The following is a 24,382-nucleotide window of genomic DNA, read 5'->3' on the forward strand; positions in this document are numbered from 1 at the left end:
CTCCTCTCCTCTCCTCTCCTCTCCTCTCCTCTCCTCTCCTCTCCTCTCCTCTCCTCTCCTCTCCTCTCCTCTCCTCTCCTCTCCTCTCCTCTCCTCTCCTCTCCTCTCCTCTCCTCTCCTCTCCTCTCCTCTCCTCTCCTCTCCTCTCCTCTCCTCTCCTCTCCTCTCCTCTCCTCTCCTCTCCTCTCCTCTCCTCTCCTCTCCTCTCCTCTCCTCTCCTCTCCTCTCCTCTCCTCAGCATTCACATACATCTTCCCTTTTACTTCTCCCTATGAGCACACAGCCCAGCTCCCAGTCTAGCCCTTAATTAAAGAATTTCAAATTGGAAAGGGTACATATCCCATACAGAAAAGCCTTATCAAAATAATTCTATCTAAGAAGGAAGATGTGATGGTAAAGGCACTTTCTGAGTGGTTACCAGCTGCTTATTTTTGCTTCTTTTCCTTATCTGGCATCCTTTTGCCAATAAAGAAGACATGGACAATTTTGAGACAAAGCAAAAGGGCATTTTTAGTTCATGTTTGAAACTGTTTTCACTGGAAGACTGTAAGCTACCTGCTTACAGTAGCAGCTCCAAGTAGCAGCAAAGTATCAGCGGTGCTCTCTTACCAACAAAGTTTTTCATCTGACAAAGTGTTTTATCTTTAGTGCTGTCGGACAGCACTAATGGAACTCAAACCCGGATGTAAAGGTACCCAGCGAAACCGTGTTTGTTACAAAGGCATTCCTATTCCTTCAGCTGTAGGCACAGAAGCTTCATATCCACACCTGAATCCTTGGAAAAATCTCTTGCCAAAAGCAGCACAGGAAGCCTACGCTTGGGATGATGAGACTGAGAGGAGAGAATTGAAGAGAGGGAGACGAGAAGAGAAAAAGAGAAGCAGAAAAGAGAAGAGGAAAATAGAAGAGCAGAACATAGCTCACACCAAATGTATTTTGTCTCTTTTGGTTGTATTTTCCATGCTGCTTTCTGTATGCTTAAGTTTTCCAGGATCTCTTCATACTTGAGAAACAATGGTGATGGGCTGGCATGGCAAATATGAAGGAAAGGCTTGGGTCTCACAAGACAAAAGCCCTAATTTTCACTCAAAGAACAAAAAAAAATCCCCAACCCCCCCGACAAAACTAAAAAAACCCCAACCCCAAAAAACGCCCCAAAAATCTCCACTCCCAAATAAACAAACAAAAAACCAAAAAAACACACAACCCCCCTCCCCAACCCAAACCTAAAACAACCCAATGTTGCTCCAGGTTTTCGTTAGAAATATGTTTATTTTCCAGTAAAAATACATATCCCTGCTCTCGTCAATGAGTCTAAAGTAGCAGTTCTCAAAGTCTGCCATGACAAGTGGCTGGCAGGGCTCCATGGGCAGCCTCAGCAGCAGCTCAGGGGCTGGTTGGCTCCTGCTGTCTGATGCAAGCAGGACACATTCAGGGCCTGAGAACAGCTGGCTGGCCCCAAATCCTGGTGAAGGTGACAGGGACAGCAAAGGCCACCCAGCCTCTGGGGCTGGCGGTCACTTGGCACCTCTGTGCAATGTGTCTTTAATTGGCCAAATTCTCCTGGGGGAAAAAGGTCACCATAAGGGTTGGACGAATGGGACATGGATACACAGACACACAAAGTGTCCCTCTGTTCATCGCAAAGCTACTGAAGTTTATTTCATACAAGTAATAATAATCCTGGTTTTAATGAACTTACTCACCAGCTCACATGTTTCTCTTGAGAAGAATTGGATGGGATAAGATATGGGATGGCAAGAAGGTGGTCCCGGTCACCTGCTAAAATCTATATAGGTCTGGACCTTCTCTGTTCACCCCCACTATCTGTTCCTCAGCCTTGGGCCACCAGCCCCAGCAATCCCCACCAGCTGCCCAGTGTTGTCCTTCCCCAGTGGGACCAGGAAGGAGCATCTGGCAGAAGTCAAGCTAACAGTGTCCCAGTGGAACCCTCCAGCCATGCCTGGGAGGTCAGCACTCACCCTACCCTATCACCATTACATGGGAAGAAGTCCAAGGTGGTGGTTTCCTCCCTCCCCTCTTAGAGCTTGGAGCTGGTTACATCCAATTTACTCTGGCCTATATCCTGGACAACCGGGAGAGGTGATGCCCAAGGTGGTGCAGAAGGCTGCTCTGAGCTACAGGTTTGGTTGCTCTCGAACCCATTCCTAGTGATTACAACACTCTTCAGCCATTGGGCTGTATTGATCAGGCTGGTGCCTGCACACAGCATGGCAGGCAGGAAGCAGGAGGTTGTTTCCCTGCAGCCATCAGCAGGTTTGCTGTCATTTGCACCTGTGAATATTCACACACATCAGTCGTTGTGGTCCAGTGCTTGTGGGAAGCAGATCTTACCCTCCAACAAGGGAATCTGCAGAAGGAAAGTCCCCAGTCCAGCAGTTTGATCTTCCAGACCCCCACTCAGCCCAAAGCATCCACCATATATCCTGAGGGCTTGGAAAAAGCTGGAATATCAGGATGGATCTCTCTAAAGCTCCTCTTCCAGGGGACCTGGAGGAACACTGCTCAGTGCAGAGACCAGGAATGATCCCTGGACATCTGCCAACGTTAAAAAACAGCAACATAGAGCTCTGAGGTTTCTGCCCGCTTGGCATATATCTGTCACGACATGTGTTGACACAGAGCAATGCTGCCACGTCACGTTGTATGGGGCAGTTGCTGTCAACACCAGTTCAGGGCAGAGAGAACTGCTCAGGGCAGCTATTTTTTGAAAATGTCCTGAATAAAGGGCCGGACCAAGCCTTGGGGACACTAAAGGTGGTCATGCTGGAGAGCACTCTGGCTCAGGGACTCCTGAGACATGGCCTGGGGAGAATGTGTGTAAACCAAAGACAAATGACCAGCCTCAGGCCAACCTGGTGACACCAGGCTTTGAAAACTTTGTAACCCCTTCCTTTCTGCTCAGACAAGCCTTTTGCCACTCTGGAATACAGGAAGACCTGTATTGGTACAGGAAGACTGTATGCCAGTGTGGGGAACTCTTGCCAGGCAGATAAACAGGGCATAGAATCACAGAATCATTAAGATTGAAAAACACCTCAAAGATCATTGAGTTCAACAATTAACCTTGCACTTCCAGATTCACAGACAAACCACAGCCCTACACATCACATCCAGCCATTGCCCAACACAAGTGGGAATCTATAATGATGCCTAGAGGAGCAGGAACAGAGGCTAGACAGAGTTAAGAGGAATAAAATGGATATTTATTGAGGGGCCTTCGAAGGCCACACCCTGGCAGTACCAGGACTGTCCTCCAACAGCAGCCAGACCAAAGATCCTTCTACAGCCCACCCCCAGATCACTTCGCATCCAAACAGCCATCCCCCAGCAAATGCCGCTGAAGGACACAGCACTTTCTTTCCACTGCCTCTTCTCACCTGTCCTTGGTGCTGGCTGAAGCTCTCCCTCCTGCAGGGCTCTGGCAGGTTGGTCCCAGCCTGCCCTCGATCCCTTCCCCAAACCACTGCTGCAGGCTCCCTGCTGGGTGCAGGCCCATGTCCCATCACAGGGATCCCCTTATAGTGATCCCGCCCCAGTGATTCCATCCCAGCCAGCTGGAGGCTGAAGCAGCACCAGGAACGATGCTCTCAAGGACACCAGACTGTGGCTGTAACCAATGTGGGGTGGAGGGCAGGGCTGGAACTGACGTGTATTGGAGGGACCTCAGCATGCTCCAGCTCAGCTGACATCAAGGACAGGATGCACAGGGAACACCCAGAGGTGTGGTCACCTGCTCTCAACCCTACTGCCCTTGCACCAACTAGTACACTGCTATCCAGGACACCTCATGCTGAGGTTCCACGGCACTTGGGTGACCTCCCATGATTCCTCTGCCTCTGCAACTGCACCTGCACTCCAAGTCTGGCACTCCAAGCACATCCCATCTTCCCCTGGCTGTGTCTTGGGAGTTGCACTGAAGGCAAATGTGCATGGATGAAATTTTTACATATTTTTTTCCCTCTTCAAGGTATTTTTAACCTTTAAGGAATTTTTTGATTTTTTCCTTCTTTAAATATTGCCCTGGTGGGTGACCTCAAGAGGCAGAGAGGTGTTCTCATAACCCTGCTGGGGTGTTGCTGGTGGGAATGCCTTTCCAGCTGACACAGCAGGTGACTTGTGCCCCTTACTCCAGGACACTGTGAGGGTCTCAGAGCACCTTGCTCCAAGCTCACAAACATGCACAACCTTTACTAGGCCTTTCCAACAGAGCCACTCCAACCTACTGACTAGCTTTGGGAAGCTACATCCCAGAGATTGTCCCAAGGAGAGGTGTCTCCTCCTTCCAGCACTGCTCCTCTCCATTATCAAAGCATCAGAGGAGGTCAGGGCTAGGAGGGTCTGACAGTTTAAATCACCAGGAGTCAGGGAACCTCAATGACTTTGGTTTAGTGGGCACTGGGCTCAGCTCCTCAAAGTCTGTGGAGTAATCCTAGAAGAGTGTGTTCAGGGGTTAGTCCTGCAAATCCTGCAAATCCCTCTCCTGTACAAGGGACAAAGGTCAATTCTGGGGTACCTGGGTTTGCATCCTCCTGTTTCATGTAGCTCCAGGAGGGACAATTCTCACTGCAGTGACATGAGACCCTGCTCAGGAGAAGCTAATGGAAAGCAGCAGGAGGCATGAGCTGACACAGGATGGAAAACAGGATCCTATGTCAGCATGGGGCCTCGTGCTGTCCCTGAGGAGGTCATTTTCATAGAATCATGGAATCTCCTGAATGGGAAGAGATCCACAGAGTTCATCCAGTCCAATCCCTGTTCCTGCACAGACGCCCCAACAATCCCACTTGGTCCCTGGCAGTGCTGCCCAAGCACTCCTGGAGCTCTGGCAGCCTCGGGGCTGTGCCCATTCCCTGGGGAGCCTGGGCAGTGCTGAGCACTCTCTGGGGCAAGAGCCTTTTCCTGATCTCCAGTCACGTCTCCCTCTGGTCCTTTCCTTCTGCTCCACAATGCCAGCAGAGTCTACTCCATACTAGCAGCTGGAGGGAAAACTCCTTTTATATTTAAATCCCAGGGAATCTGTCTGTGTCCCTGAGAGTGATTAGCACTGAACCACCTCATCCCTCAACAAAGCCCATCCCAAAGCCAGGAGGGGCAGAGCAGAGCTTCTGGTGTTCAGGAAATTCTCATGGAAGAGATTTCTTTTCACCCTTTTTGCAATGTAAGGAGGGTAACTGGTACCAACTCAGAGCATCCTCTGCAGCCCAGTGCTGGGGGGTCACACCAGCTCTGAGTAGCCTCCTGCCTTTTGTTTTCTCACACAGCGTTGTTCCCAGAAAAAGAACAATCTTTTGCAATCTTGCCTGTTGCAGATGGTTCATCTGGAATTTTTTCCTTCAATCTTAAAATTCAATTTATTTCAGCTACAGGAGCCAAGGTTATATGTTTGACAAAGATCATTCTCACTCAAGACACAGAACAGCATCCCAGTTTTCCTGTGTGCAGGCTGGAAGTCCTGCTACCTGCTTCAAAATCTGTGGGAATGACAGCTTTCCAGCTTTCCTTGGGTTTTGGTCAAATCCCTGGGGGAGTTTATATTGCACCCATACAGTCTCCTCTCAGTTGTGTTCTGCCACTCTATTTGTCTTCTCTTGATTCAGCTTCAGCTTTACTTGTTGTCATGGTTTAACCAGCTCACTCCTCCCTGAGATGCTGTGGAGATGTAGGGAGATAAACACGGAGCCAGGTGACTCAGGGATGTGGCACAGCTAGGGGGTGGGTGCCAAATCCTCCCTAAATACCTGTTTGAGAAAGTCTGCCTGTGAGTAACAATTCAATGTAATAACGTCATCTCTGAGTGGTTCTAGCTGTCCCTTGGAGCCTGAGGAGTGGAGCAGAACAGCTGTTGTGGAGCAGGGGAAGGAGCATCCCGGAGCACAGCCAGAGCAGGCAGCAAGGGCTCACAGCAGTACATCCCAGTGCCCACCAACTGCTCCTCATTCCACTTGGATGGGAGGTCCAGCTCCACATTCAGGACCTGTTGACCTGGCAGTGGTCAGGGCTTGGGCTGTGCCTTGGGTGCTGCTGCCTGAGCTGGCCTTTCTTGGCCTCCCCTGGGACAGCTGGCATAGCTCGCAGGGCCAGAACCTGAGAAGGCTTTTGCATTTTAGCCCAGATTTTCCCAGTTAATCGGGACCCTTCAGTCTAGTCACTTGCTTTTTTAAAGCAATGAAAGAGATTTCCCAAATCCAGGCGGCTCTAAGATTACACACAGGCAGAGACACCATCAGTCTCTGTCAGTCATTCGCTCTGGCTGGAAAGTTGGCGGCAAAGGAGCTCAATTGCAGGAGCAGTGAAGCTGAGCCTGGCTCCAGCCCTTGGTGGGTGTGTGGAGCTGCTGCTCTGCCCTGTGACATCTTGCTCCCCCCCAGCCCATGGAAATAGTTGCAAAAGATGCTGATGCTCACCCAGAAGCTCGTGGGTCCTTGACATGCTCTTTGTCCTGATGGACATTTCAGAGGGCATCAGCAAAGAAGGAGCAGAGGGAGGGAATAACATGAGAAGGAACAACACCAAGCTGGGGAGAGCTGTGAAATGTCTGCTTCAATGTGAGAATGGACTCTTCAGTGCCTTCCCACCCAGGAGAGAAATCCCTTCTGTTCATACCTCCCTCAATGGCCCCTCTGTGGGCTATGGGGTCTCCCAGGAGAAACAGTGAGCTTTTCACAAAATGCTGCATCATCTCCCTCAGAGCCCTCTGAGACTGGGGCTCTTGTCTGGGGACAGAGAGAGAGGGCAGAGCCTGCCTGAAAAGTGGCCAGAGGAGGGGACAAGTCCCAGCACTGGCTGGTGAATTCCTTGGTAGGCACCCCTGCATCCCCTGTTTCAGCAAGGGAGTGTCTCTTGAGCAGCCCCTGCACATGGAACCAGCTACTGGGGGATGCCATGGGGGCAGGACAGGTGCTACAGGAGACAGGACACAAGCACTGGTTGCAAGAGGTTGAAAGTGAACTGGGAACAGACAACTGCACCTGCAGCTTTGAAACTGGGCTTTCCCTTGGCATATGCAAAGAGTCCCCAGCTCTGCTTCCCCAACTGATCAGGAACAGAGGAAACTCATCCCTTAATTCGATCTAAATCCAAGACAAGTCTTGACTGCCTAAACCTGCATTTAACAAAAAAAGCAATATAATATTCCTCTAAAAATTTTGGTTCAGCACTGTCTAGACTTTCCTGTTCCAGCATCTGGCCCCCTACAGGGAATATGATTTGGAGAGTGGAGGTGAGGAATGGGTATGAAAGGTGACCCCTTGCAGCATGTAGCATCTGAGGGCTTGGAAGGCAGGGTGATGCAGAGAGAGGGGATGTGAGTTCCTTGGTGGATAAGAGTGAGGAAAGCAGCACTTCCTGCAGGAGCACATCCTGCCCTTCCCTCCATGCTTATACACAGCCCAGACCTGAAGCTGCTCCAGGTAACAGCAGGGGTTTGGCAGGTTTTTTCCAGTGAGGAGTCGTTTGTTGATGTTCTGCACCAAAGGACATTCCTTGTTATTCAAGCCAACTTCAATTAACCAAGTCAAACTTACAGTCCTGCTTCTCAGCGCCTTCAGACATCCACAGTCCTCATCTCATCCCCTCCTGGCCACCACCAGGGTTCCTGCTGTGTTCTTGCACTCTTGACTGCTGCACCAAGCCAGAAGCAATAGTAGCACAAGTAAGAGACAGCATAAACCTGATGCTTGTTCCCATGCCAGGAGCACTGACTGGACCTGGCTAGAGATCGGCCATGCTGGAACTGGCTGGAGCCAGGCATTGTGGGTGTGTTGAACGAGATAATCTACTAAATTAAGTATCTTATTCTGCAGCTCATCACTTTGTCTGTCTCGTTTTGTAACTCTTCAGCTTAGCTGTGAAGATCTGGATGCTGGTTATTCAAGCAGCACTGTTTGAATGTTGGCATGTCCCCTTGGCTCACAAGAGACTACAGTTAGATACACCAGCAATGACGCTAAAAGAGGGGTATTTACATCTGTGCTAATCACAGAATCACTTCCAGCCCAGACTGGCTTGGGTTAGAAGGAACCTTAAAACTTATCTTTTCCCATCCCCTGTCACGGACACAGGCACCTTCCACTATCTCAGGTTGCTTCAAGCCCCATCCAGCCTAATGAACACTTCCAGGGATGGGGCAGCCACAGCTTCTCTGGTTCTCAGCTATCAACAATTGATCTCATATGAACACATGTACTGTCTGGAGGTCCCAAAGCAACCACCCGGACCAGAATCTCAGCAATGGCAGAACAAGCCCTGAGGGCACACATTGCTGCCCTCTTCCAGGCAGCTCCACTCCAGGTTTTGCTGCTCCAACTCTGCTCAGCTCCAGCCCAGCCACAGCCCATCTGCCTGTCTTCTTTCTGTGATTTGCACAAGGCCTCACTCTGGTGTCACACACCCACTGACTCCTTGCCCCAAGCTTCCCATCTCCAACTGGTGCCACAAGCTGACACAGGAACCTCAGTGAACCACAAAACTCTTGATTTCACATTCCTAGGTCCCATACAGGTCTCCCAGATCCACTCCCTGCTGCAGCAGGTTGGCAAGGAGTGTCACCCAGCCCAGGTCCTCCAAGACCCTCCATCTGCATTGGGCACAAGCATCCTGTTTACTTCCAACTTCAGGGAATGGCATGAAGCTGTGCCAGGGGATGTTTAGGTTGGATCTCAGGGAAAGGTTCTTCCCCCAGAGGGTTCTGGGCACTGCCCAGGCTCCCCAGAAAATGGGCACAGCCCCATAGAGCTCCAGGAGTGTTTGGACAGCACTCCCAGGGGTGCTCAGGGTGGGATTGTTGGGGTGTCTGTCCAGGGTCAGGGGCTGGACTCGGTGATCCCTGTGGTCCCTTCAGACTCCAGAGATTCTGTGATTCTGTAACTCCCCACATGTTCCACCGAGGTCAGCCCTGGCCGTCTGCCTCCAAAGACTCCTCCAGCTAAAAGGGTGCCAGTCACAGGAGTCCCAGCGTTTTGCTGACTAATTTCCAGTGGAATCAGGAAGCTGGGGTTACAGGGAGAAGTTATGAATGAAAGGAGCGGCGCTGGGTTCCACGCAGACCAAGGGCATTACTATCCTACGCAACATGTAATTAAATTGTGGAGCTCATGGCCACAGGATGCCACACAGGCTAAAAATACACACGGCTTTGAAATGAGATTAGACAAATTCACCGAGGACAGGCTCGTGGTGGCTGTTACACGCATACCACTCCTGGCTCAGGAAGTCGCTAAAGCATCAATTGCTGGAAGATGGAAGGGTATCACAAGGGCAAATCTCCTGCCTCTATCTGCCTGCAATTTGTCGCCATCACTGGCTGGGACTGAGTTACCTTGACTGACCCAGCCCACACTTCTGCTCTCCCTGTGCAAAGGATGGCAGTGGCAGTTTTGGGGGTCTTGGCACTCTGCCTGATCCTATCTTTGTGCTCTCCTGCATTGCCTTAGAGCTGCCTCACCCAAACCTTTGAAACCAGGGCTCAAACCCCTGCTGTTGCATACAACCATCCAGAGATGCTGTTGCTGCTGCTGCTGCTGCTGCTGCAAGGTGAGCAGTTCCTGGCCCTCTGTGCCCTGATAAATCCATAAGCCCATGAACCCTTTCGGCTTGTCCTATCCTTATACTCTGAGGAGCTCTTGGGATGGATGAACACCAGCTCAAAAACCCTGCCTGCCCCACTGAAACTGGAATTTCTGGGTATGTGCTCTTCCCAAATCCCAGAAATAAAATCTCCGTCTCTGCAGGTATCTCTCCAGCAGCCTTGGGGTGCTGCTGGTGCAGAACTGATCCTCGTGCTCTGTCAGCCTGGCTAGGACCATCTCCCATCCTGGCAGGCTCCCAGGGCAGGTGATCCAGATTTGCCATGAGGCTCACAGCAGGGTTCTGGTCCCAGGAACCTTCTGGTTCTGCAAAACTCCCTGATGGGAGGGGGCAGCCAGGAGGGGTTGGGCTCTGCTCCCAGAGGACAAGGACAGGATGAGAGGAAATGGCCTCAAGTTGTGCCAGGGTAGAGTTAGAGAATAATAGGAAAAATTACCTCACTGGAAGTGTGGCCAGGCATTAGAGCAGGCTGCCTAGGGGAGTGATGCGCTCACTATTCCTGGAAGTTGTCAAAAAACTATGTAGATATTGGACCTGGGGACATGGTCAGCGGTGGCTTTGGCAGTGGCATAGTTAATGGCTGGACTCAGTGGTCTTAGAGGACTTTTCCAGCCTTAGTGATTCTATGATTCTGTGAAGGAGTCCACAATTAAGGCCCATGCTATCTCAGACAGCAATGTCTTGTCAATGTTTCCATCCCTCCACGATCCAGATCTGCTCTGGTGCCTCAGTCTCTTCTGCTTATCTGGTTGTACCCTGTAGCCTGACCCCTGTGATGGTGCCTGTGGTCTAGTTTAGAATGCTGGGCAGGGAGCATGGAAATGCTGGGCTGGCCGTGGTGCCATGCATGTGGACAGGCTGGTGCAGGGATGGGGCACAGCGTGCAGCCTCCTCTCCCACGGGTTCCCGTCACCCTCCCTGGCACAGGCATGAGGGGCTGGATCCTCGATGGTAAGCAAAGGAATAAAATTCTGATAAAGACTTTGGTTTTGGGATTTGTTTTTGCTTTTTGATAGATCATCAGGCAAAAAAAAAAAAAGAAAAGGAAAAAAAGGATTTAAAACTATTAAGACACTCTCTTGAGGAATTAGAGCTCCAGAGCTTGGAGCAGCTGAGGAAGAATCTATATCTTTATATAAAACAGGACAGGAGCCATGAACAGGCTGAATCTGAATTTGTGTGAATTATTGTGGAGACATGAAATGCTGTCACTTTAAAGAAAGGATGGTTAGAGAGGTATGGCTTGAGAGTATTTGTGAAACATCCAGTATTAAAGAAAGTGAGAAAAGACACAAGTGACAGGATGGCCTCATGTGCTTACAGGCTTGTACTATAGTGCTGCCCCAACAACTCTGTCCGAAAACAGCCAGCCTGACCACAGAGAGGACACGGGAGCTGCATGAAGGTGTTTGAAGCAGGAAGGGTGCTGGTGGTGTAAGCACAGGAGCAGCTTTGGCAACTTGCAGTGGATCTGGGACTGGTTCTCCCTCCACAAACCTGCCTTGTACATGCCAGGTAGGTGGCCAAGTCTCAGGGACTGGGCTCAGCACATCGGCTGGCACCCTCTCCCCTGCCTAGAGGCAGCACAGGCAGCCTGGACTTTGCGAAACCTTTAGCTGAAGGGAAGCAGGAGCATGGCAGCTAGAGCAGCCGGTGACCCAATACAGAGAGCAGTTGCAGAGGACATACGGCCGCTCCTGGGTTCCCTGCTCTTCTCTTTGGAGTAAGGCTCACCCACATTGTTTTGAGGCGGGAGAGATAAATCTGCAGCACTCAAGGGACAAGAGAGCAGTGCCAAAGCCATAGTAAGAAAGCAGCTGCTGGGATGCAAGCAGGGCCATGCAAACACATGGCTCAGGGACATTTCAGACTCTGGATGCTCCGGGGACAGGTGAGGATTACAGGGCCTTGGTTGCATTATCAGACCAGATGGAGGTCAGGAAAAGTGGTTAACGCTTTTTATGCTGTTGCTTTTTCCCTTTCACTCTTTACTTGTTGGCTTTTTATTTTTCCCTTTTCAAAGGAGGAACTTTCAATTCACTTCTTAAAAACCTAAATTTTCTGCCCGCTCACCTCCTCCACAGACATTTCTACGACTCTGCTCACCCCTCTTCTGCTTCATCTCCATCCTGCCTTTTCCCATTACATGCTTCCCCCTCGTCCCTCCTCCCACGGCTCCATCTCTCCTCCCTCACCCGCCCCTGCCCCCTTCCCAGGCCCGGAGGTACAAATGATTAGATTTTCAGCCCAATTAAGGCAGGCTGTCTCCTGGCTGGGACAGAAAAGGTTGGCTTTGGAAGGTGGGAAACAAGCTTTGACAGGTCCTGGCGTCCCCAGCGCCCTCCGATGGCTCTGCCCGCTGAGCCCCTTTGTACTGTTCCAGAAGCGGGACCAGAGCTCAGCTGGGGGCTGGGGTCTTCTCTGCCCCTCCTCTTCCCCAGCCCAGCAAAAAGAATAGCTAATTAAGAGGTCTAAACGCAGGCAAAGCTAATTCCCTATTCAGAGCTCTGAGCGGCAGCGGAGAGGGAGGGGAAGGCAGCAGGCGGTGAGCTGGGAAGCGTGGCAGCATCTTCTGCAAGAGCGAGGAGCCGGGGCAGAGTTAACCCTCTCCTCTCTGCCCTCTGGGGCGATGAGCCGGGCCAGACCCATCGTCCAATGTCCCCCTGGTCCCCTGCAGCACGGATGCCCAGCCACGACTGCTGCCACTGCTGCCTCGACCCAAGAATTGGTTCCATCCCAGACAGGCTCTGAGATGTGCCACAGCTTTTTCACCCGTTTCCCTTCCCTACCACACATAGGCAGTAACAAAGGCCTTGCTGGTGCTCAGCAGCTCTGTGTCCCCCCTGTGCTTCCCTGGACAGGGCTCTGTCCCAGTGCTATGTTTGTGAGCCCCCTGCTACCTGTTATGGTCCAAGCCTTGAGCCATAAGCAACAAACCAAGGTAGCTGGGGACAAGCCTGAAGAGCTCAGCCACCTGCTTGTGACTGGATCCTGGAATGCAGGATTCAGCCCTGTGGGATACTGCAAGAACCCAGGGAGGCTGCTCCGCACCCTGCCCAGCACAGGCAGTTCTGAGCAGGGCATGCTGCCTTTCCCTGCTTCTCACAGCCTGGCCTGAGCCTACCATGAGACCTCTTACCTGGAGCTGAAGGGTTGAAGATTCCCTGGAAGATGAGACAGGAATTTTGGCCAGCCCTAAGGGATGCTGCTGGGATTTAATTTGCTTTGGATGAAAGGAACCATGTCCACCCAGGTGACATCAAGGTGCATGAGACTAAATGCAGCACTCCTGAGCACCTGTGCAGGTAATTCCATGAGTGTTCCTGCAGTCAGGATACATGCACAAACCATCCTGTGTCTCCAAAGCCAACTTGTCACCCAGCCCCAAGGCTGGATTGCTGAGCCATGACCCAGGCACAGCACTAGGCAAAGTTGGACGCTACTCCTGAGTCCACATGCAGAGGCACGAAGCATGGAGAGGAGCAGGATTTCTCATAACGCTTAAAAAACTCTTCCAAAAGTCCTCCCCTTTGGGGTTTCTGTGGAAGCTGAGCTTCCTGGAGACTCAGGTCTCATTGCACTAAGAGCATTTCCAGGATGAGAGGAAATAGCAGGTAGTGATATCTGCCTGCAGTGTCAGCGGGACCGAGCGTTGCCCACGGAGCTGCTTCTTTCCAGTGACTGCCTAGAGCCTGGGACTGTGGACAGGCTGCTCCATTTGCCCACTGCTGCAGGACACAGATGCCACCTGCATTGGACTGAGTCCCATGGGTGATGGCAGGTGATGAATGAGGAGCCCCAGTCCATCCCAAAGGTTTTCTGTGGAGGGATAGGGGTATCCAACAAAAATGAGCCTCCCAGCATGAATCACTGCCCTGCTGGGAACGATGAATGGTGCCAAACAGCAATCCAAAAGCTTTTTTCTGCCAGAGAGCTGTGAATATTCAGGCCAAACTGTGGTTAGGAGGAGACTGGAATCTCCAGAGCTTCTCAGCATTTCTTGGAAGCAGCCATCCTCCATCTCCCTGGCCCTGGGTCTCCAGAGGAGCTGAAAGCAGCCACAGGCTGGTGCAAAAGGCATGAAGATTGGTTCCTAGTGCTCTTCACCATCCTAAGATATGGTGGGAACAGGACTCTGCTCTGAGCAGCAGGCAGGGCTCCAGCAGCTGTTTCCATCACAAGCCCTGCCTGTTTCCCAGCACCTTGAGGCTGCTGCAGACTTGTGTCTGCCCAGCTTTACTCTGCTCTAGGATGGGTTTTCCCTTTGAGTTTCCAGTAGATTTCTGTGGTATTTTATTTAAAAAAAGCTCAACATGGTCTTGCCCTGCCTTCAAGTGAAGCATGGATTGCACTTTCACGTCTCCTTTCTGAAAGGAGTCCTTGCTCCTAGAAGTGTCCAAGGCCAGGTTGGACAGTGTTTGGAGCAGCCTGGGACAGTGAAGGTGTCCCTGCCAATGGCAGGGGGGTGGAAAGACATGGTTTTTAAGGTCCCTTCCAGCACAAACCATTCCAGAACTCTGTGATGACTCTCTCACTCCATGGCCTGGGAGTGTGGAGCCATCAGGTCTCACAGCACCATCAATCTCAGTTTCCTGTCCATGGCTTGGATTCACTGGCACCACCCAAGACAATGCCCACACTGGGCTACATGCCCCACACACTCACTGATGGCAAATCTCCTTCAGCCAAAGGGCTGAGACAGAGAGAGGGTTGCAGGGGAAAACATATATCCCCTTCTCTTTGTTTTTCTTCAAAACTGAATTATTTTGTTTAGAAGAAGCTGGAGGGAAAGCGTCAAGAAAAATCTGGAGAATTTCCATGAGTTTTTACAATGTCATGTCTTTCAAAGGGATTCCATGGAAAATAACATCAGCCAAGTGCCTCCATACTATGGAGAGTTGGGAGAGATGATCTTGGGTCATGTTACATCTTGAAATCTTTGGGTGGCTTGACCTAAAGCAAGGAGAGGAATTTAGAGAAGAAGCAGAAATGCCAACCAACATCTCCAGCACAACTTTCCCCAGTCCAACCAAGGTGCCCAGATGGCCAAGGCGAGCTGGGTGCTCCCACCCTTGGCCCAAGCATGTATCTGCCAAAAGGGATTGTGTGAGCTGGGGCAGTGGGAGGGGATGCTCAGGGCCCCTCAGGAGAATCAGCCCTCTTCCTGCTCAGGCTCTGTGGTGTGGCCATTTCCTTGGTCTGGGCCCCAATTAAAAGAGCCAAATGGAAATTGCTGGAGAGAAAGAGTGAAAGAAACAACATTTCCTGCCTGAGGAGATTAACTCTCCAAATTACATGTGAACAGAGGGGGAGGCGAGAGAGGAAAAGGAAACCCAGTTTCCACCCCAATAAAAGCCAGTTCATTTAATAAAGGAGGAGCAAGGAGGGGGAAGGTGGCTGAAAGAAAATGAGGCTGGGGGGTGTGGAATTAGCCTTGTCAAACAAGGGGCTTTGCTGTCCCAGAACTACTTCTTTATTGTTCCAATTTTTCATGCTTACTTAGCTCTCAATGCTGCACAAGACAACAGCTCATTATTGGGGGGGCAGGGGGGGAACAGGATGGAACAGACATGGCTGTGGCACTACCGAGAAATGGAAGGAAAATGCAATTTTTTAAAAAGGAGTCCTTTCCCTGGGCCTTCAGCCTCCCCCCGCTCCATGTGGAGCTGCAGACATTGTGGCTGGGAGGAGCAGGTCATTGCCAAGATGGGAAAAAGGGTTTTTCACAACCTTTGGCACCAGCACTGCAGCTGACCCTGAAATGCCATCTTATGGCCTGATGAGGTGGAAGAGGGTGACACAGGGAGCTCCCCCATCTCCTTGATACTCCTGTAGCCTGTCGCAGTGGCTGCTGAGGGAAGAGGGGCTGAAACAGGGCCTGGGCAGGCAGGACTGTGGGTCCAAAGCCCCCTCTGCCCTGTGGTAAGGCTGCTGAGCCCTTGCAGATCAGCAAGCCAAGGCACATCTGTGGTATCACTGTCTACTAAACAACATCTGCTCTGACTCTGGAAAGCAACTTCCAGCCTCCTCCCTGGGCTCCTTGTTTGTTTTCTCCCCAGCATTTTCCTGATCAGATTGGCTTGGCTTACAAAGCCAAACTCACACCAGAAAGGCTATCAGGATGTTTGTGGGTAGGGAGGTTATGCTCCATATTAGTGATGCTGCCTTATAAAGGCCTGTTTGCACAGGCTCATAACTCTCCGAAAAATGCTCCCTTTTAGGATCAGGCACGGGGACAGCTCTAAGAGGCAGAACTGTGCAGCTGATGCTTCCCACTGAGTCACCTACCTCTCATGGGATCAGCACTGGGGAGAGGGCAGGCTGGAGGGCCTGTGGGGGTCTGGGGGGCATAGGAGCACAGATCAGGGAGAAGAGCAGTTGTGGCCAGGCTGGATGGTTTTCTGTGGTCCTTGGTACAAACCCAGTAAACGAGAGTGCAGACTGACCTTCCAGGTAAGAGCCATTCAGAGATGTCAGCCCCAGAGGTGACAGTCACTGCAGGACACAGTTAGGGACACTCCTGACCCACAAGGAGCACTGATAGTTCCAGTCAGAACTTACTTGACTCTGGCAACGGATGGAGGGATTACATTTTGTTTTCAAATGTTTTTGATATTGTTATCCACATCATGGGATGCCCAAGTACTCCTATGCTGAAGCTTTTTATGCGCGCTGAGATCCAGCTGTGTTGTTGTCCCCAATAAAATTTGTGGAAAGCTTCCACTGATGAAGACTTGGACTTGGAGATGATTTGTACCCACATTCAAGGTTGCTACAAGGTTGAGTTACTATTTCTAAGTGGAAGATGGTCAACTCTTCCAAAGCAGAAGCCTCTGTAAATGGATATTTTCCAAGAGTGGAGCCAAAATATTCCCCCATTCTCCTCAGTTTAAGTGAGTTTTCCAGTTACTGGATGCAGCTTCCATTTGGGAAGCTGGAAGTCTAGTGGGGTCTGTTCTGGGGGCAGGAGAGGTGAGAGTTCCTCACAATACCCTTGAGCTTCAGGACATTTTCACCAGGCACACTCTGGTCAGGAACACACTGCCACAAGTGAGAGAGAAGTCACAGAGTGTGCACGTTTCTTTTGGTGCCTGGGAAACCTTTGTAGCCTGAGAAGCTCCCAAAGCACTGGACCCAAATCCACTCTGGCTATGCTAAAGGGTGCACCCAAGCTGTGGACACCCCTGTGCTCTGGTGCTGGCTGCCTGCTCCAGAGCAAGCCCTGCTCTCACAGCACTGTGATATGAATGCTGGAAAATTCTCAACTATTCAGAAACACCTCCTTTTCTCAAAAATTTCAGGCATGCCTCACTTAGAGAGCTGCATTCCATCTCTCCCACCATGGCAGTGGCAACGTATGGGAACTTGGGCTGCAAGCCTGAGGAAAGCCCACCTGAGGGGCAGGCTGCAGCCCATGGATTAGAGGCTGCTGTCATTGCTCTTCTGGAAGTGTCCCAGGTCCTTTTATGCTTGGGAATACGATCCCAGCACCCTCCCAAACCTCTGCAGCTGCAAAATCTTTTTAGAGACAGGAGATGGAGGATAAACTGGACAATGAATGCCATGATGCCACGTGCTGGAGTACCCTGGTGGCATTTTGCATTGATGCCTGAGCCTGCTTGGCTTATGGCAGCAGCTCTGGGCAGGATGACAGTCTATGAGAGAGAGGACAAAGAGTTCCAAAATGTTGGAGCTGAAGTTTTACCTGGCAGAGATTGGTTTGGCCTCCCTCACCTGCCTGCAGCAAGGCACAGCAGCAATGAGGGCAGGCTGGGCCTCTCTCAGCCCTTGCACCCAGTGCAGGACAAGGGCTTTTGTGGGCAGTAGGGTTACTGTGTTGCCACTGCCTGTCCTGCCTGCAGCCTTCACAGCCTGTGAGGATGTCCCAGTTCCTGGAGGACACCACTGGGCTGATGGTCTGCTGCTCCGAGTGGCAGGTGCTCAGTGCGACCAAAGCTCAACCGCTCATCAGATGCTTTTCAAGGCAGGATGGACAGACAGACAGCAGGAACCCAAAGCCAGGATGACACCTTGCATTGCTGCTCAAAACCTTGCAGGATGGTAATCTCAGCCTCTCCATGAAAAACTGCTCCTCTGACAATTTTCCCATCCCTGCTCAAGTGTGAACTCCAGAGATGCACATCCACCTGGGGCACAGTTTGGGTTTGTGCCCATCTTCCTTGGGGATTGACACCTTCTTTTCTTCCCCCCTCTCTTCTCTGCACTCTCCTCCCTCAGCTCTGCCTTCACACAGTAAGGAACAAATTCCAGGGATTTTGCCTGGGGGCCCACGGAGCGGGGTGCGAGCTGGTCTCCATCTGACTGCGACCGAGTCTCTCCCCCTCACTGGAAATTGAAAGCAGAAGCCGTGGAGCGGTGACAAAAATCTGCATTACGTTATGGCAACTGGATTTTTTTTTTTTTTTAAGATTTTATAATACATCGTTTTGAAATTCTGCCAGTGATCATCATCAAAGCAAGAGGAGCGCATTGGAAAGAACAATGGTGGCGGAGGGTGGGGAGCAGGGTGCCTGGGTATTGATGTGTAATCCTTTTTAAAGCCAGTTCTAGAGACAGCATGGAAGATTTCTTTTTGTATTTTCCTGAAGTGTGGATACAATTCAGTCTGGTAAGGGCAGGCAGCAATGCCAGAACTCTAGATTAAGGTACTGGATTGCATTAGGGCTGCAGAGCAGTCAATCACCCCACACTGCCTCTGGCCCCAGGAGGGCAGGGAGGACAGGGAACACAGAAAGGTCCAAAACGGAGAGGAGAGGAGAGGAGAGGAGAGGAGAGGAGAGGAGAGGAGAGGAGAGGAGAGGAGAGGAGAGGAGAGGAGAGGAGAGGAGAGGAGAGGAGAGGAGAGGAGAGGAGAGGAGAGGAGAGGAGAGGAGAGGAGAGGAGAGGAGAGGAGAGGAGAGGAGAGGAGAGGAGAGGAGAGGAGAGGAGAGGAGAGGAGAGGAGAGGAGAGGAGAGGAGAGGAGAGGAGAGGAGAGGAGAGGAGAGGAGAGGAGAGGAGAGGAGAGGAGAGGAGAGGAGAGGAGAGGAGAGGAGAGGAGAGGAGAGGAGAGGAGAGGAGAGGAGAGGAGAGGAGTGCACTATGCTGGAAGGGCCAGGGCTCTGGATCCTGCTGGCAATCACAACCCAGAGACATCACCACCTCATAGAGTAGCAGCTTGTGTTCTCCCAGCACAGTCTCAGGCTCTGCCTGTGCCCCTGGCCACACATCTTCTGCTCCATCAAAGCCCAGCCAAGCTGGTGGAAGACTCCCACAACCCCCAGTGTTTTGATATCAGCTCCTTAACCTGTGTGCCACTCTCTCTGCTCAAGCAGTCATTTCAACACCCTTGTTTCCCTCGCTACAATGCCTCCTTCTCAATTCAAGCAAAACAAGGGACTTCTCCCAATTCCTGCCTGCTAAACTCCTGCTGCACAGAATGAGGGGAATGACACAGCACAGCACATGTTCCAGTGAGAGCAAATGCTGAGAAACCCCAGTGGCTCAGAGAGACAGCGTGTCAGGGGTGCTCAGGTGCTCCCCAGAGCCCGAGTCTCACTTATGTTCTTCTGGCTTGAAAAAAAAGAAAGGCAAGTCCCCAGAAATCAGCCATCCACAGTAATTTTCTCACAGAAGCTGTATCAGAAACCTATCACTCGGTACAAACTTATGAGGATAAAGCTCATTATTTTGGCATCTTTGCAACATCAGATCACCAGCCATGCCAGTCATTCAGGTGTGGGACCTCATGGGAGACTGCTGACCAGGTGGGAAGAGCTCACAGTGTCATGCGACCATTTTGCATCACCTGCTGCTGCTCTGGAGTGCAGTGACCTACAAAGCCCTGGCCTGGCTCATGCTGACCCAGACATACTCATCCAGGCTGCCAGGCCTGGCTCATGCTTGACTTGCTCCAGACTGGATCTTCAAAAGCTCTTCCTTGCTGCTGCCATGGTAAATCAGGCTGGAAGTTCTCCTCTGTGCCTTTACCAGCAGTGTCCAGCCCTAAGGCATCTCACTCAGGCTCTCATGCTCCTATCACTGAAGCAGGGGTTCCCAAATCTTCATAGTCTTGTTTCCTTTGAGGAAGGACAGAAAAAATGCTTCCTTTCTCCAAGCAACTCACCGAAAGTCCGTGTCCCCTGTGAGCCCAATGCCAAGCTTGGTGCTCCAGCTCCAGGGGTGCTCTGCTGTGTCCCACAGACTCTTACCTGGGAGCAGACCACAACCTGTGCAGGCCAGGATGGAGCAGAGCTGGGGGAGGCAGGGAAAGGGCTGCAGCAGATCCAAGGCAATGGTTCAAAATCTTCAGAGATTTTCAGGCCAGGCCTTCAGAAAACGACAAATCACTTGGGCTTGCTGCTGGTCTGTGTCCAGAGAATGCAAGTGAGGCCGCCAGTGTGAAGCAGTGTTCACACAGCCCCCTCCTTCCAGGATGGGCACTGCCAAGGCCACCACCAAACCATATCCCCAAGTGCAACATCCACAGCTTTTAAATCCCTTCACGGACGGGGACTCCACCACCATCCTGGGTAGCTGTGGCAATGCCTGACCATCATTTTCATGAAGAATTTTCTCTAATACCCAATCTAAACCTTTCCCGGCACAGCTTGAGGCTGTTTTCTCTTGTCCTGTCCCTTGTTCCCTGGGAGCAGAGCCTGACTTCCCCCCAGCTGACCCCTCCTGTCAGGGAGTTGTGCAGAGCCAGAAGACTCTGAGTCTCCTCCAGGCTGAGCTCCCCCAGCTCCCTCAGCTGCTCCTTATTGTGCTCCAGATCCTTCCCCAACTCTGTTCCCTTCTCTGGACAATGCACATTAAGCCCAGATCACCTCATCCATGCAGCAGCCTCTCCAGTGACATGTTCAGGTGCCCTCTCTCTTTTCCTTGCCAGATCACCTACCTAACAGCAATTGCTCAATTCCCTCACACCATGGAGAATTACACTGCCCATCAGAAACTGTAAATCTTTAAGCTCCAGCCCATCTCGTTAGAAGTGCCCGATGGCAGCAGCTCGGTGCTTCCCAGCTGAGGAGATAGCCTGCCAGCTAACGATGGGCTGACAATTAAGTCCAGTCCTTTCCAAGATCAGCTTCCCCTACCAGTTAATCCCAAGAGCAAATAACACTGATTGACTTTGGCTTGGTCTGTAAATGCAGAACTGCTCTGTTCCAAGAGCTCCCTGCTGTCCTCTAACAAGGGGTCCCACTGCACCCCAGGGTCTGCCTGGGTGGGGAGTAGGTGCAAAATGCCTCAGTCAAGTGCAAGCTCAGCTGGGGTTCGGCCACCCCCTCACAAGGTGGAGGGTGGGGGAGCAGCCCCAACTCACCATGTGGCTGCAAAGTGTGAGTGTTTTGGGATGGTCCAGGAAGGCAGACCCAGGGTGGAAGATCAGAGAGCCCCCAGCCTGCGTCCTGCTCTCCATGGGGCAGCAAGCACTGATGGGAGAGACTGGCCATGGGAGCAATTCAGCTCCTGCCACCCTGCCCTGCTTCTTCAGCACTGGGCACCAGTGTGAAGAAGTGTCCTCAGCTCAGTTCTGGTGCCCACAGGAGATGGCCTTGGTCATTATCATTAAGCCCATCATTATGTTGAGCATTATGTGCTCATGGCTTAGTATCAAGGGGAGTTTTGACCCAAAGACAGCCAAAGCCTGACCCCATCATCCTGCCCCCAGTGAAGATGCTGTGGCAAGTCAGGCAGGGTAAATGCAGAAAGGTACAGCCGTGGTAGCAGGTCTTTAAGGATGCTCCCAGATAATCATGGCAAGAACAGGAATCCCTTTGCACTGGTGATTTCTAACCACTGTCCTTCTCACCTTTTCATCCGTCTCCTCATGTGCATTCATTTTAACAGCAGAACTCTGGGATCTTGCCCAGAGCAGATCCCAGCCCCACTACCTTGTTCCTTGCTTTGGGTGGATGGGGACAGTATCCTGAGACACTGTGTGTGCTCTGTCCCCATTATGCACAGCACAGCCCTGCAGCCAGCAGGACCTCAGTGGGTACAAGGGCAGCATCTTCAGGAGGCAGACAGTCACTTGTCCCTGGTGACAAATGTTCTCCTGGAGACACCTTCTGCATTTGTATCAGACAGGGTGAGAATAAGAGTGTTTCACTATGGCCAGAGATGTGCTATGCAAAGCTCCTGGGGTGAAACACCGTGGGGGCGGGGGGGAGGGCGTGGATCCTTGGTTGCCTTGAAAGGTTCTCCCTCTCTTTGCGGTTGTGGAGCACAGAAGAAGAGTGCTGTGACATTGTAGGAGGGCTCCTGCCACCAGCTGCTTGCTGGTAGCTGCACCCGGGCAGGAGCCTGCAGGGGCACCAGGAAGCCCAGTTCCATCCTCTCCTCACTCTCTTTGCTCAAAATTAGGACTGGTTGGTATCACTGGGTGCCCTGGTCTCAGGGAGATGGTCCCTGCCCCAACACCCTCCAGGCACTGCACGGGCTGTTGATGTCTCTCTGTTCAGCTGGGGGATGATGGGCCCATCCTGGACAGCTGTTCCCTGTGAGCTGTCAGTGGGGAACGGCCAAGGAAAGGGCCAGACATTAAAAGTCACTTTGCCTGTGCCTTGCGGGTGCCTTGCTGGGCTATGGCTGTCACCAGGGTGGGGGGAGGCATCGTGTCTGTCTGTGTCCTCTCTTCCTGCCTGTGGGCAGAGAGTGCTTGTTGCCATCCAGCCTCGGGATACAGCCTTCTCTCTCCAAGTCTGGGAAGGTGCCAGTGTACTGGATGTGGGACCCAAGCAGGATGGCCACCTCCTCCCTTTCACCCTGGGATAACTCGGAGGCTCTCATGTCTCTATCCCTGTGTGCCTGGGAAGGCTCCCAGCCCCAGCTGCCTCCCGCCCTCCTCCGCGGGCACTGCCACGGAGGGTGGCCAGCACACTCCCACAGCCCTACACATCCCTGTCTGAGAGGATCGGGCTCTCTTTAAAGATAAGCAACAGATGGGTATAGCTAGCAAATGCGGGCTTCCAGGGCGGGGGCGTTTAATGATGTCTTTAAACACTGTGAGCGTGTCTGTCTCTCACTCGTGTCCCTTCTGCTGTGCAGTGGGGATGCCTCTCCCCAGGCCGGTGCCTTGGGAAGAACCCTCTAGCCAGCGGGGCAGGTCAGCGAGATGAAAGCATGCCTGCGAGCCCCAGCTCCCACCTCCTAGGAGACGGACATCGCCTCCCAGCCCGGGGACAATGGCGGGGCCTGGTCCCCCCGCGTCGTCTCTAGGTGATGTCACATCGATCAGAGCAGTCGTACCGACGGGAGGGGAACAAACACGCACACACACAAAGGAGCCTTCTTTGAAGTCCCGCGGAGGAGCGTGCCTGCGTCTACGGGCTGCCGAACCTCCCAGCGCTCGGGCCACGGCCGTATGTGAACGGGCCCGGCCCGGCCCGGCACGGCACTGCCTGGCCTGGCGCCCCTGAGCATCCGCTGTGCTCCCAGGGTGCTTAGGGGATGGAGGCTTCAGTTCTGTACTCTCACCGCATCCCGGGTCACGTCTGAGCTCTGCAGCGGCTTTGCCCGGGGCTGTGGAAGCCAAGCTGGTCTTTCCATGGCCCCAGGGGTGTTCAGGGACCCCCAGCAGCCGTACTGGATTTTGGGAGTTTCTCTGGAGCTACCAGCAGTGACAGGGATTCACTTGACCACCCAGAAGCAGGGCTCCAGTTTTAAGCAGTAATTAACCACCCTTGGGTTCTGTGCATTTCTTTCCTGATGAACCAGTTTTCTTCACAGCTGGTGGGCCTGGGAGATGATCCAGTGAAAGTAGAAATAGGTGTTGCGTCACAGAATCACAGGATCACAGACTGACAGAATGGGCCGGGTTGGAAGGGCTCACAGCGGCTCATCTGGTCCCACCTCCCTGCTCAGCAGGGCCATCCCAGAGCATATGACACAGGATTGTGTCCAGATGGTTCTGGAATCTCTGGCCAGCCTCTTCAGTGCTTGGTCAGTGCATAGGAAAGTTCTTCCTCATGTTCAGGTGAAATTTCCCATGCATCATTTTGTGCCATTGCTGGTCCCTCCCTGAGCAGAGCCTCGTCCCTGCTCAGACCTCTCCCTGCAGATATGGACAGACAAGGGATGAGGGCCCCTCTCAGATATCTCTTCTTGAGGCTGAGCAGTTCCAGCTCCTCCAGCCTAGTAAGAATGTGACATGGCTTCAGGAGCAGGAGATTTGGTGGGAAATCATCACTCTGGGTGCTGCCTGTGCTGACTACTTCCATAACTAATCCTGGTGTGTGACCAGCCTTCAGCAACTTGAGAAGAATGTGGGAATTTTAAAATGCTGTATTAAAATATCAGTGACTGGCTTTGCCACCAGGTTTTCTCCCTGACTGTGCAGAGCAGCAGTTCTCACCCACAGAAGGAACATGTAGCACTCATGACCCTACACCACATCTGCCTTGCTCTTGCTTCAAGCCAACATTGCTTGCATTGGTGGCATTACTGGAGTCACCAGGATCCTTCCAGCTGGTTACTGCAAGAGGAAAAACACATGAAATCCCTGTGGGGCAGCTTGGGCCAGACCTCTTGGTGCCCCAAAGGAGTGAGACAAGTTATGGTGCCTCAGAAAGCTGAGCAGAAGAGCAGTGAGGAGCTGCTCAGGCCTGCAAGAGGAGCACAAGGAGCAGGAGCAGTGACTGCAATCTGGACACGCTCTCATGCATCGAGAGCCATGTCCCCAGCGCAGTCCAGTGCTGGTGGGATGGACAGCATTTCCTATTGACGTAGAGATCTTCTCAGAGGCTGCACCTCCTTCTCAGAGAATAACTC

Source organism: Catharus ustulatus, chromosome 16 (genome assembly GCF_009819885.2).
Source record: "Catharus ustulatus isolate bCatUst1 chromosome 16, bCatUst1.pri.v2, whole genome shotgun sequence".
In the NCBI taxonomy this organism is placed as follows: domain Eukaryota; kingdom Metazoa; phylum Chordata; class Aves; order Passeriformes; family Turdidae; genus Catharus; species Catharus ustulatus.